This window comes from Thamnophis sirtalis, unplaced genomic scaffold, assembly GCF_051295495.1.
Source record: "Thamnophis sirtalis isolate CommonGarterSnake01/CBP01778 unplaced genomic scaffold, rThaSir2_p1.2 scaffold_14, whole genome shotgun sequence".
NCBI classification, from domain to species: Eukaryota; Metazoa; Chordata; class Lepidosauria; order Squamata; family Natricidae; genus Thamnophis; species Thamnophis sirtalis.
The window spans coordinates 22565708-22580539 of record NW_028261394.1 but is presented as its reverse complement, the minus strand read 5'-3'; the positions used below and the strand labels follow the sequence as shown (position 1 = coordinate 22580539).

Genomic DNA, 14832 nt, shown 5'->3' with positions numbered 1-14832 from the left:
AGCCTTCCCGGTGGGGGGGGGGGGGGACTTGCAAATAATGGCTCCCATCAGCCACAAGGCGCCTTAAGACTAGGAGCCCAGAAGGCTCTTTACCCCAGTTCCTCCTTAAGCTGCTAATGGAAAGGGAGGGAGTTGTATTTATCTGGACAGAACAGGAATTGCAGGCAGGGAAGCCATTTCTGAGAACGTGAACCCCAACAACGAAAACCTTACAAGGGATCTGGATCACAGCGTGGCCTCTGTACATATTGGTTTCCCTTGATCAGCTGAACGGGAAAGAGCTGCCTTGCCAAGACAGCAGCCCTGGGCAAATGGGGGAGAGGGAGGGAAGCTAACCTTTCTGTCAGGATTGGCTGGCTCAGCTTATGTCTCTACTGAAGGAGGGAGGGAGGACTGGAGTGCACCATTGGTGGGGGGGCACTTGGAATAAGGTCAGGGGTCTAGAAAGATGGCTGTTTTTAGCACCCATCACGGGAGGACATGAAGTGGGGATGGGTTGGTGGGAGCCAGGACAGCCCTGGTGTTAATTTTGATCCCTGCAAGTCTACCTGTGTGTGAAAGTGCTTTCTGCTGTGTTTCTCCTTCCTCTCCTAGAGGCTGCAAGCAGCATGAGTGTAAATTACCTGGACATCAAGGGGACTTGCCAGAGTCACCCCAGATTAGTGGACATGACATTTCTCGGAAGCAGCTCTCTCCTCCTGCGGATGGACTCAGGCAGCAGCAGCAGCAGCAGCAGACTGCACTGAAGCATCCGAAACGCTCCGCTCCGGGTGAGGGGGGGGGGCTTGAGTGCAGGGCTGCAGCCCTGGAGGGAATGAGTACGGCAGCAGCAGTGGGCATATGGATCCCAGAAGCTCCACTTTGATGTGGTCAAGACACAAGCAAACAGCAGCAGGGCAAGCCACAGCGCTCCCGTTCAAGCGGGGAGATAATCTGGTGGCCAGCAGCTGCCAAGCCACGTGAAGAAGATCCCCGCAGTGGGGTGACCCCAAGGAGCCTCGATCCTGTGCCTGGAGGGTCAGAAAAGATTGGTGAGTTTGGCGAAGATGGGGGGCAGGTATATGCAAGCTTTATTTGATTCCATTTCATTCTCATTGCAGGCTGTATGCTTCAAATATGCCCTTTGCGGAATTCAGAGGCCAAAGTTTCTAACTTCTTATTGGATAAACTGCTGCAAAGGAAAAAAGTAGAGAAGGGTTTATAAGCAGGGAGGGATTGTGTATGTGAGTGTGCTATAGAGAGAGAATACTATAAGTATCCTACACAAGGACAAATGTCTTTGAATGTCATTTACTTTACATGCTAAACAAAGGAAAGGGAATGTGTGAGGCTCACTCTATGAAACGGCCAGCTGAGAATAATGAAAAAGACAAAAGGATGCTTTAAATTCCCCTTTCAGAAGCATAAATGGTTTTGCACCAGAGGTGATGCACTCTTCTTGGGGTGGGGGGTGTTTCAAACTTGGTCCGTTCCTTCTTCTCCTCCTTGGGAGAGAATGGCTTTCACTGATTTCCACCCATCTGCAGATTCCCTGTTGCACCTGGAAGTGCTGATTCCATTCAGGGGGCAGGAGCAGAGCCTCCTTTGCACACAGACATCCGTTGACCCCCTGGGGGAGGAAAGATCTCTGTGGGTGAAAGAGGCACCTGCCCACCCTTTCTTGATGTAGCCTGGCCAGGGGAGTCTATGGGAACTATGGAATGTATGGGACCCTTGATCCTGTCTTCCCCGTAATTAGTGTGGGACAGGACATGGAGATTAGAGGAATTCTCCTGCCTTCATTAACCACTTAAACCAGGGCTGCCCAACTTTTTCCAGTCCAAGGAGGAACATCTGCCAGCAAGGGGAGGATCATCTAGCCAAGATGGCAGGCATGATTGTGAATCAAAGCTCTGCCCATTCAGATGGCCCTCCTGACTCTTACGACCTCCCTCCATCCCCCAGACTCTTCTGGGTGTGGAAGCCACACTTAGCCTTTGAATGGTGATCTGGAAGCCATGCTTCACAAAGCAAAACAAAAAGTATCTTGGATTTACATATAAAGTCTTGTTTTTGTTTATTGCAATATTCAAATTTGTTACAAGCTTTCAACTCCTTGTCTTCTAATTTTTATTGATTCCAAGCCATGTAGTTTTCTGTGTAATAGGAATTATTAATATTGTTATAGTTATTTAGATTTATGAGGCTGCCAAGCCAGAAATATTCCAGGTATGGCTGGGGCTTTCATTGCTTTCATCTGGTGTTTTTTTTTTAACTTAGCACTTTTGAAGCTGTGATTCCCTGGTGGTCTCCCATCCAAATATCAATGAGGCCAAACTGACATCAGAGCTCAGAGTAGGTTGGTTAGCTTTGCCATTTTCCATATAATTAAAATAAAACACAATTAATATGAATATAGGGACTTCTTGGTTCAGTGGCTAAGATGGTCATCTTGTCGATCAGAAAAGTCGGCAGTTCGGCGGTTCGAATCCCTAGTGCAGCCTAGCGGAGTGAACTCCTGTTACTTGTCCTAGCTTCTGCCAACCTAGCAGTTTGAAAGCACGTAAAAATGCAAGTAGAAAAATAGGAACCACCTTTGGTGGGAAGTTAACAGCGTTCCGTGCGCCTTCGGCATTGAGTCATGCCGGCCACATGACCATGGAAACATCTTCGGACAGCGCTGGCTCTTTGGCTTTGAAACGGAGATAAGCACCGCCCCCTAGAGTCGGGAACGACTAGCACATATATGCAAGGGGAACTTTTACCTTTACCTTTAATATGAATATCTTCAGTCTTTTTTTTTAGTAATTCCACATCCAATGTACAGTTTGATTATACCTTTTGGAGGTTTTTTGAGATCAAAACCCAGAGCCTTAAGGCTACATGCAGCTCTGAGTGCTCAAGTGTTGCATCTGGTTTAAAGAAAGATTTGGGAGTGTTCCTTTTGTTCAGTTGGCAATGTATTTAGTGTTCTCAGGCATAATAGTGCTGAATTCAGCATGGAAGAGCTGTCTATCTTATTCTTGGCCCTCACCTGTCTATCATTTGCCACTAAAATGCTGCAGTGGGCTGTTGCATCCAAGTGGCAAAGAAGCCAGCAGGATTAAGTGCAAAAACTGGCTCACATTTGTTCAGTTGACCTGCAAAATCCACATCTTTGCTTGGTAGTATTTATACAGGCACATCACTGCATCTCCCTCTTTGCCATATGAAAAAAAAGAGGGGGTGGGGGATAGCAATCCCTGCCCCAAAGTTCATACAATCTATATTTTGCACATGAGGAAACAATGGAGGAAGAAAGGATAGGAAGAGCGGGGAGAGAGAGGATGATGGTCCCCACAGCCACTTAGTGCAGATCATTAAGAGAATTATAGTATATAATAGTGGCTTTATTACGTTACTGTCTTGATTGATTGAATTGTGGTTTGAATTTAACTGTGTACCAGCTGGTGGTGTATGCAAATATAAAAATATAGTACAGGTAGTCCTTGACTTATAACTATAATTGAGTCTGGAACAATAGTCATAGCAGTCATTACAAGGGTCAACCACTTGAACATGCCCGTTTTTATTATCTTTTCTGTGGTGGTTACACCGTCACTAAATGAATTCATTATATCCAATGGGCATTTTTTTTGCCAGAAATACAAGTAAACATCGGAAACCATCAGTAAATAAGTAAGTAAATCTTTATTACGGTCAAAGACCAGCAATACACATTAGTTTTTACAATATGCTGAAAAAGTACTGACATTAAGATATAATTAAAAAGTATTGATGTTAAAAGTGGAAAATAACATACATGTTCTCAGATTGTTCAGGTCACTCCCTGGTTTACCTGGATGCAACTCTGTTAAGTATAGGAGTAAATACAATGGTCCAAAGATTGTTAGAGATATGTCCAGATAATTGGCACCAGATGACAACTATACTTCTGTAGCCAATTTTTTCTTATGGACATTGCAGCAGCACAGAACTTTGCCACTGCATACGTGGTAACTGGGTTAGTGTCCTGGAGGAGAAAGCCTAGATAAAAATTGTCTGCCCTCCCTGGCAATCTCTCTAATAAGGGGAGAATATGTGCAGACCTACAAGCTCTGTATAGCTCACAGTGTAATAGAACATGTGAGATATCTTCCACTTCTCCTTTACCACATACACAAACCCGTTCTGTTGCAGCAGATTGAGGTTTGTAATCTACTTACGAAAGACCAGGACTCAATACCACGAAGGTGAGAGAAACAGGTTTATTTGATGCATCGAGTTCAGCGTGTTCACACACCAAAATCTGAACTGCCTGGGCTCTGCCCAGGATGCTACTTTTATGCCGTGTTCCACACTGTGCATTCTCAAGGCGTTTCCATACACGAGACAAACATGACGTTTCAAAAAGGAGAAGTTTTGGAATGTTACAGCGAAGTACATAGGAGAAATACAAAAAAGAGAAGTTCCTATAATGTCTTAAGCTGTCAGCAGTTTTTACCTCTGTTCTATCTCTCACCCATGCCTGGCTTCCTGTGCCCCTCCTTTACAGGGTCTTGCCACACTGTTCAGCCCTATTTTTAATACTTATGAGGAAGTTGGAGAGAAAGTTCACTCCAGCTAAAAATCAACTTTGGAACTCCAGGGCACTAGAATGAAAAGCCAAGCTAATATGAATTTATAAGATCCATTCTATTAAGACCACCTAACCTGGCCAGCCACTAGTGGGTTTACCTGTGCACCCCCTCTTGCATCAGTTCTGCTATAGCTGTTCTCTTATACCTGCCCTGGAGGAGTGCTGAAGGAAGAATGTTAAATCTGGCTCTGAAGAAAGCTATTTTTTGTTTTGGGAAGATCAGGTCATTTAAATATCTTGCCAATTCCCACATACCCTGTTTGATTCTGTCCCTACTGTGGAGAGGCAACCTATTTAGTTCTTCTTGGAATTCCATGTTCTTCATTCTATTAATTACTACTTGCTTTGCTTAATTAATTACTACTTGCTTTGCCAGATTGTTGGGGGCAATATGCTGACTCTTTGTAAACCGCTTAGAGAGGCCTGAAAGGCCTATGAAGCGGTATATAAGTCTACTGCTATTGCTATTGCTTGATCAAAGCCTAGGGACATTAAGAATAACGGTGAGAGCCCATAGGAGCCCACCTTGTGATCAATTGCCTGCTTCCAGGGGGAGGGGAAATTGTCAGTCAACACTAGTGGGGACAATCCCTCTGGAAAGAAATGCATTTTAAGCCAATGAATGATCATCATCTTCCAGGCTCTTACCTGAATTTGAGGCATGCCTGTCTCAATTCTTAACTGGGCATTTGGAGTTCCATTGGGTGCAGCTAAGATGGCTCGCAGGAATTTGGTTTGTATGGTTTCTAGCAAGCCTTTCTTTGCAAGGATTCCTGTTTGTGCCCCATATAGAATTGGTGCCAATGTTTTGGCTTCAAAAAGTTTTAAGGCAGCAGGTACTAACTGACCTCCACCTGTATAAAAGAAATGTTTAATTGCATTTGAGGACCTATTGGCTACTTGCAATGTATGATCCAGGTGTGCCTTCCATGTCCCTTGCGAGTGGAAAACCACCCCAAGGTATCTAAATGTTCTAACCTGTTCCAAACTATGTCCTTCTATTTTCCAGGAGTGTTGGCTTGGTCTTTTAGCAAAAACTAAAATTTTTGATTTATCAAAGTTAAGGACCACCTTGTTTTGCCTGCAATAGCCACGTATTTCCCTAATTGCTCTCTTCAGTCCTGCAGGGGTTTGTGAAATGATAGCAGCAGCAGCAGCAGCAGCAGCAGCAGCAGCAGCAGCATATAAGAGAATTGGCACTTTGCGTTGTGCTAGGTTAGGAGGATGGAAATCAGGGTTCTGTAAGAGATCAATCGGGATTAATGTAGAAGTTAAAGAGGGAGGGGGACAGGATGCAACCCTGCCGTACCCCTTTTTGTACCCTTACTGAGCCGGTTAAACTCCCTTGGGGATTACACCTCACTTTCAAGGTGGAATTGGCATATAGTGCCATACAGGAAGAGGAGGTGTTTATCAATAGAGGTGCATTTTAATTTCTCCCAGAGGGTGATCCTGGAAATTGAGTCAGAGGCCTGCTGAAAATCAAGGAAGGCCACAAAATGAGAGAATTTTTTTTTATATGTGTATTTTTGTACTAAATGGTGGAGTACCAAGATATGATCCGCCGTAGATCTCCCTTCTCTAAAACCGGCTTGTTCGTCTTTGATTATCCCCCCTGAAATTAGCCAATCTTGAAGTTTATAATTTAGGTGTTTGGCATACAGTTTAATAATAACGCGTAGAAGACTAATGGGTCTATAATTGCCTGGGTCATTTCCATTACCCTTTTTATAAATTGGTATAATAATTGCTACTCCCCAATCTCTAGGCATATGGCCTGTTTTATCTATAAATGTAAACAGTGATGCTAAAAGTGGAGCCCACCAACTGGCATTCTTTTTGATTATTTCTGGCAGGACATTATCAGCCCCGGGTGCCTTATTAGCCTTTAGGGCTCTGATCAACCGGGATATTATGATCGCTTTCCAGTCGCGACTCTACCTCCATCTTCTGTAAGAACCTCAGGAGGTCATATGGTATTATCCAGTAAGCAACTGTGGATTTTCTTCCTGCTCCCCGATAAGTATATTCTGCTGGAAAGTCGCCCCATGGGGACCCATTAAGGATACAAAGATCCAAACATACAGTCATTTGTGTTACACACAAACCTGCCCGATTAACTTTAGGGTCTTTAAATTGTCTGGAATGCAAAGATTCTCCTGTTACATTTTCATCATAGTGAATCTTAAAATGATTGAATTGAATTGAATTGAATTTTATTATTTGTATGCCGCCCTTCTCCGGGAGGGACTCAGGGCGGCGAACAACTCAAAAGGGGAAAAGGGGAACATAGAACAGAATACAAGTAATTAAAATAACCAAGAATCACACAACCATACAAGTCGAGAGGGGAGGGGAACTCATCAACCCCAGGCCTGCCGGCAAAGCCAGGTTTTGACGGCTTTTCGGAAGGCCTGGAGAGAGGCGAGGATCCGAATCCCTGCGGGGAGTTCGTTCCAGAGGGCCGGAGCTGCCACAGAGAAGGCCCTCCCCCGGGTAGTAGCCAGGTGGCATTGGCTGGTAGACGGAACCCAGAGGAGGCCAACCCTGTGTGATCTAATGGGTCTTTGGGAGGTAATTGGCAGCAGGCGGTCTCTCAAGTACCCAGATCCAATACCATGAAGGGCTTTATAAGTTACGACTAGCACTTTGAAGCGTATCTGGAGACTAATCGGTAACCAGTGCAGCTCACGGAGGTTAGGTGTAACGTGGGTGTATTGAGGTGCACCCACAATCGCTCGCGCGGCTGCGTTCTGGACGAGTAGAAGTCTCCGAATACTCTTCAAGGGCTGCCCCATGTAGAGCGCTTAAATAATGCTTGATCATTTAGTCCCATTCTAGTGTTTAAGTCCCCCTCCCCCTATAATTATTGCAGCTTTGGGGAATTTGGCTGAACAGCCAAGAATAAAATCTTCTATGCTGTCTCAAATCTTGTTAATCATATTAGTCTTATTAAGTGGAGGAATATAGATATTAAAAAGCAAAATCTCCACCTGTTTAAATAAGAGTAATGTAGTTACAACCCATGGCTGGAAAGGTGGCAGTGGTACACATTTAAATTGCAAGGATGTATTAATTAATGTCACAATACCCCCTTTAGCTCTCGCCCCCCCCCCCACCTTGCTGAAGGGCGGCATACAAATAAACTAAATACAAATACAAATACAAATACAATGCTTGGGACAGCCGGGATTGAGTTAACCCGATAGCCATCTAACTGAAACTCATAGGAGGCCCAGGTTTCCTGCAAGAAGATTATATCAAATTATGATATATAGTCAAAAAAGAGTTGGTCTTTTGATGGAACAGACCAACCTGCTATATTCCAGGTTATAAGGGAACGTGGGTCATCTTTTGCAGCTCATCAGGAAATTTGATTTATACAAAGGGAAGATGTCTGGTTGTTACCATGGATTGAGGTGTCATCGCACACTGAATTGGCCTTCTTTAAAAATAGGGAGGACCCGTTTAGATCATATGTAGATTCTTGAAGAACTTGTTCAAGGTAAGAGGTTTTAGCACCAGCTAACAGAGCTTGCCATTCCGATGTCTCTTCTCTGAGTGTAGGACAAGGCGTTATTAGGTTGTGTTTCATTCTTTGGGATGGTGGCTCTGACTTGGGTCGATTCTCAGTTTCTTGGTTTGGTGCTGAAGGTGTCATGGGATATTCACACAGGGATGAAAACATCTCCATCTCTACTGGGATCTCTAACACCCCCTTTGGGTCTTGGCTTCTATTTTCCATGATCTTGTACTCATGTAATCCCTTGTCCTCTGGGGGAGAAGTGAGAGGCTCAATTATTGGGGAAACCAGATCTATCAGCGGTTCTGCTGTGTCCATTGTGACCAATAAGGATTTATTTAAATTTTCTAACTTGTATAATATATTGTCTTGTTCTTTCTTTGGGAGAGCGCCAGAAGCGTTAATGAGACCAGCTTCTGTGCTGTTAAGTATCTCTTCACCGGGGGAGCTCGCATGTTAGCTATTAACGGAGTGATCCTTTCCTCACCAAAGACTCCGATGGGAAAGATTTGGAAGGAGGCTAAATATGCCTTCATCTTGAATAACATCTGTGGTATGGTGGGCTAATTCGTAATTTTGTAATTTAATAAGCTTATATGCCGCCCAATCCCGTAGGACTCTGGACAGCTTACAAATGCAAGATAAAATAAAATAACAAATAGGGGAGAAATAGAAACAGTTTAAAAAACACAACATACATTCGGCTTAGCTGGGGGCTGGACCTGATTCATAGATCAACAGCCCCAGGCCTGCCGGAACAGCCAGGTTTTGGAAGGCCGTGAGAGTGGGAAGGGTCCGGATCTCTGCAGGCAGATCGTTCCAGAGAGCCGGAGCAGCTACAGAAAAGGCTCTCCCCCGCAGGGGTCGCCAGCCGGCATTGTCCAGTCGATGGCACCCGGAGGAGGCCTAGCCTGTGAGTTCTTATCGGCCATTGGGAGGTATGTAGCAGGAGGCGGTCTCTCAGATATCCAGCTTCCAAGGCCATGTAGGGCTTTAAAGGTAATCACCAGCACCTTGTAGCGCGTCCGGAGACCAATAGGGAGCCAGTGCAGCTCGCGGAGGATAGGTGTAACATGGGTGTACCAAGGTACACCCAATATCGCTCGCGCGGCTGCATTCTGGACCAACTGTAGTCTCTGAACACTCTTCAAGGGCAGCCCCATGGTGAGGGCTGTAGACTTTCACCCCCCAGGCTAATAGATGGAGAATCTGGACTATCCTTGGGAGGAAACATCAATAGCCACTCGGTCTTGTCTGGATTGAGTGCCAGCTTGTTCACTCCCATCCAGACCCTAACAGCCTCCAGGCATTGGCACATCACTTCCACTGCTTCGTTGAGTTGGCACGGGGCGGACAGATACAGTTGAGTATCGTCCGCATATTGGTGGTATTTAATCCCGTGTTGGCGAATGATCTCACCCAGCGGCTTCATGTAGATGTTAAATAGGAGGGGGGAGAGGACCGAGCCCTGCGGCACCCCATATATAAGGGGCCTAGGGGTCGACCTCTGTCCTCCAACCAACACCGACTGTGACCTATCTGAGAGGTAAGAGGAGAACCACCGTAAAACGGTGCCTCCCACTCCCACCTCCCCCAGTTGTCACAGAAGGATACCATGGTCGATGGTATCGAAGGCTGCTGAGAGGTCAAGAAGCAGCAGGATAGAGGAATGTCCTCTATCCCTGGCCCACCAGAGATCATCGGTCAGCGCGACCAAAGCAGTTTCGGTGGAGTAACCAGGCCTGAAACCCGACTGGAAGGGATCAAGATAATCTGCTTCATCCAAGGACCGTCGGAGTTGAAAGGCCACCACCTTCTCAACAACCTTCCCAACAAAGGGGAGGTTGGAGACTGGACGATAGTTTTTAAGGATAGCTGGATCCAGAGAAGGTTTCTTAAGGAGGGGTCTCACCACCGCATCCTTTAAGGACTGCGGGAAAGATCCCTCCTGTAAAGAGGTGTTAATAATCCTCTGGAACCAGCCTCGTGTAACCTCCCTGCTGGCCGAAACCAGCCAGGAGGGACACGGGTCCAGTAAGCAGGTGGAGGCACTTACCGCTCCCATGGAGTAACAGGCTGGAACTCGCTCCAAGAAATCCGATCAAGGCCCACCCCCGGCATCTCGGCAGGTACTGCCCAAGTGGAGTCCAGGTCTGTCCGAATCTGAGCAACTTTGTCCGACAGAAACTGAACAAATTCCTCAGCTCTTCCCTGTAAGGGTTCCTCCGCATCCCTCCCCTTCAGGAGGGAGCGAGTTATCCTAAACAGGGCGGCCGGGCGAGATTCTGCGGATGCAATAAGAGCAGAAAAATGAGCACATTTTGCCACCCGTATCGCCACTAAGTAAGACCTGATAAAAGTTCTTAACTGTGTTCGGTCAGATTCAGAGTTACTGGCCCTCCAACGTCGCTCTAGGCGTCTCTTTTGGCGTTTCATCTCCCGGAGTTCCTCAGTAAACCAAGGCACCCTCCTGGATCCACTGCCGCAGAGAGGCCGCAAAGGCGCAATCCGGTCAAGAGCCCCAGCCGTCGCTATATTCCAAGCAGCGACCAAGGACTCTGTCGGACTGCGGGCAAGGGAGTCAGGTATCTCCCCAAGCTCCGTCTGAAATCCCAATGGGTCCATCAGGCGCCTGGGGTGGAACCATTTAATCGGCTCCACCTCCCTGCAGTGGGGGAGTAGTTTCCGAAAGTCCAGCCTCAGTAGGAAGTGATCTGATCATGACAGGGGCGAGATCTCAATGCCCTTCAATTCCAGATCACGTCTCCACTGTCCTGAGAGAAACACGATGTTGAGTGTGTGTCCTGCTGAATGAGTCGGACCCTGAATTACCTGGGTCAAGTCCATGGTTGTCATGGAAGCCATGAACTCCTGCGCCCCATCAGAGCGTTCGCCGAGAGATGGCAGGTTGAAATCCCCCAATACTATCAGTTTGGGGAATTCAACCGCCAGTCTGGCTACTGACTCTAGGAGCGCAGGCAGGGCTGTTGTAACACAGCTGGGAGGTAGGTACGTTAACAACAGACCCACTTGACCCCCATGGTCCAGCTTCACCAGAAGGGACTCACACCCAACAATCTCCGGAGCAGGGATCCCACGAGGAACTAATGACCTTCGGATGATGGCAGCCACTCCCCCACCCCTTCCTGGTGTCGTGGTTGGTGGAGCACCTGAAACCCTTCTGGGCACATTTCAGAGAGGGGGACTCCTCCCTCATGGCCCAGCCAGGTTTCAGTAATACATGCCAGATCTGCCCCCTTGTCTAATATCAAGTCCCGGATGAGGGGAGCTTTATGAATCACAGACCTGGCATTTAGCAACAGCAACCTGAGACCAGGGCTCTGATATCCCTTGCCACTTGGTCCTTGAGATGAGCTATCAAGGCTGGAATGAGGGATCGCTGTGACGTAGCGAACCCTCCTTCCCCGGTAATGGCCAGCCCTGAAGCTCTCGCCGTACCTGCCTCTCCCAAACGTAACCGGGATGCTCCAGCCCATCCCTCCTTCCATAGACCCCTCCTCCCATCCCACGGCCCCCACTCTCCTCGGCAGGCCATTCACCCCATGCACTCTGGGACGAGAGATGGTCTCGGGCCCCCATCCACTTCTGCTTCTGCACTCAGTGGAGAGGGCCCCAGGCCGCACTCCCGGTCCCCTCATATACACCAAACAGCCATACTCAACATGCACACCCCACTATAACAATAAAAACAGAGGATACAATAAAAACAGGATATAAAAGTTAAAAATAATAAAAAGTGGGCTCATTCAATAACATACATACTCAGACACTCCGCATAACCAAGAAAGTTTGCGCAGATCTTGGAAATTGTGCAAATAACTCTAAAGGTCCAGAATGGTTGAGATGGTTGAGAACCGGCAGTGGCAATAGATTGGTAAACAGGAGAATATCTGTCTTCTCTTCTCCTGTAGGCCTGAAGAACGTTCAAAAGTCCGGGGTGGCAGAGACAAATCGGAGTAGAGGGGGGGGGATGTCTCACGTATTCCTAACATGTCAGCAGGCCTTCCCGCACGTTGTAAATGCCCCCATCCGACCACAGTCCATAGCACCGTAACAAAACGGGTTAGATGGATTAAATGGGCATTGACCCAGTTAGTAGTCCAGGGGTCTTGGTGGGAGACAATAAAGATGGCAAGGATGGTAGTCCAGGGGCCGTGGTAGATAACAATGGTGAAAACAGTTGGGGCTAAGAAGACGAATCCAAAGGCCCCAAAATTGTAGTTAAGGAAAGTCAAGTGTTCGAAGCCCAAAATAGCAGGAGACCAGATGCTGAACAGGGGAGACAAAAGAGGACTCCGCAGCAGCCAGGGCAGGCAGCGGGGAAAGGCTCGCCAGGAGGTAAAAACCCCATCGAGTAGAGAACGACAGGAAGAGAAGGCAGCGTTGGTGGAGAGGCTGAGCCAAATGTAAGGGGGGGGGCATCCAGGGAGGGCCATGGCCGCGGCTTACACAGCCAGCCACCTGATTCGCCCAATCCGAGCAAATGTCCAGGTCAATCTCCCCGCTTCCGAGGCGATGGCAACAACAGCAATCGGCAAACAAAGTCACTAGAGGCTCACCAGGTTGCAGAAAGAAAATTAAGAGGCCTCGCAATCGCCGCAAATCAATCACAAATGCCGCGGGGCCGCCATCTTCACCGCCGAGCCTGCCAAGCCGTGCCGAGGATTTCAAAGTCCGGGGCCGTCCAAAGCTATCGGCTCCCCTGGTGTTTGATCTTCTCGTGTCCCCTGGGTTTCGATCATCCCGGCGACCTCTTTTAAAGCAGTTTTATAGCAGGTTCCAAAGGTTCCCAGCCCTTTTTCGCCAGATTGTGTTAGGGCGAAAAAGCAAGGTCGCCATTCCGTTCCGCACATGCGCAGAATTGCTGTTTGAAAGACAGGAGAATCCGCTTCCAATTTGGGGCCTCAGGTAACCACTCCACAGCATGGAGATCAATCATGCCCCTGTGACAGTGAAGAAGCTGGCTTACAGAATTCAGTATTGCAGTTCTGGAATTCCAACGTCCATAATTAAGTCTGTTCATATGGATTCTAAAAGCTATCCATTGGGTTTGTAGTGAACGATGTGATTGTTGTAATTGAGGGAGGGATGCTTTCCTGATTTCTTCTTTATTGATACCTTTTCCTCTCATTGCCTTGTCTGGAGAGGGACTGTTTTTCTGAAAGGACTGCCACCAAGAACTTTAGTGGGGGTACCTGGGGCCCGATATTGTACTTGAAGAAAACAGCTAATATTTTTTCAATGTCTGTACAACATGTTGGATGGCAATTAATTGTTCAAATATTGAAACCAGTTTGCGCTGTGAGCAGGCATTGCTTTGCCATAAACTCAGTTGAATTTTCCCAAGGTAAACTTTCTGTACTCTGAATTATCTGGTTGTTGGTCGCCTTTTTTGCCTTTAGCTCAGCCTCCATATAGGAAGTTATTGGGCTAGTTGTTTGTGAGAAGAGCTGGCTTTCAGTTTGTTTCCCCCCCCCCGCCCCCACCAGATCGGGAAAGTCTAGTAAATGTTGTTTTGCCACATCTTTTTGCCGGTCCCGTTCTAATCTCTCCAGATTATTGGGGATGGGGAGGGTTAGTTTTACTTACGGATCTCTTGCCAACAAAGAGCTCCTCAATTCTTGGTTGTTTTGCTGTCTTCACTGGAGGGGGAGATCCTGGGCTGGTGCCATGCCATTTCTTTCTTTTTCCCATGCTTTTTTAATTCTCGGCAGCAACAAAGGTTTTTGTTTGTATTATGTTCTACACTGTTATCTCCACCAAAAAATGTTAGTTAAATAAAAAAGGATCCAATGGGAGTACTAAAAATTGGTAAAATAAAATAAAACCGGGAGGCACTACTGCAAACATGCTCCATCAAAGCCCACCAAAATCTCACTCACCTGGCTGCAGGACCCTGCAGACGACTGGAAATGTCAGCTGTTGCCAGGCACCCAAAATGTCATGTGACAGGTGGGGGGGGAATACAACCATCATAACTTTGGAAACAGGTCATAAATTGCTCTTCAAATGGTTGCTAGGTTACCAGTCATTAAACAAGGAGTTCCTGCAAGCATAATGAATTAAGAAGGGGGATCTGTAATTGTATTTCCTTTTGAAATATGTTGTTTTGAGTGGATCCTCATTCTATTCTGCTGTTCGGCCAAGGGGAACTAGTGTGAAGCTCCTCTGTCTTGCCTCTCAGTGCAGAATATTTGCTCTTTACCTTCTTCATCCTCTTTTTTTTTAAAGCAAAAGCGTCTGCTGTGTCTTTCATTTTAAAACCTGCACCCAAAGGTAGCATCAAATCTAGTGGTTAAGGCATCAATGTAGAAAGTGGGAGACCATGAATTCTAGTTCCACCTTCGCATGGAAGCCAGCTGGGTGACCTTGGCCAGTTACTTGCTCTCAGCCCAACCTACCTCACAGGTTTGTTGTTTTGGGGAAGGTGTATGGGATATATTCGCTGCCTTGAGTTATTTATAAAAATAATAAAGGTAGTAAATAAATAATTAAAGTAAATAAGTAGGTGCCAGATCTTTTGCAAGATCCAAAGATCTTCAATTGCACAGGATTAATTTCCCATTTCACTTTGATTTAATTTGAGAATGACATAATTTTTTCAATCCTTTTAGCTTTGTTGTTTATACTGAGAGGGTTGCAAAGTGGTAGAAAAGGTGATGCTACACCTTATATTTTTAGATTTGGTGCA

The 14832-nt window shown here is 46.6% G+C and overlaps 1 protein-coding gene across 3 annotated transcripts in view; it reads left to right on the top strand.

Annotated features, from left to right (window-relative positions):
- Window positions 1-846: 846 nt before the first annotated feature.
- LOC106550974 (testis-expressed protein 2) overlaps window positions 847-14832 on the top strand; it is a 57838-nt gene continuing 43852 nt past the window's right edge. For all 3 annotated transcript variants that reach the window (XM_014068965.2, XM_087728487.1, XM_087728486.1), the window contains exon 1: window positions 847-1031. The gene's annotated coding sequence lies outside the window, so the exon portion shown is untranslated. The remainder of the gene's footprint in view (window positions 1032-14832) is intronic.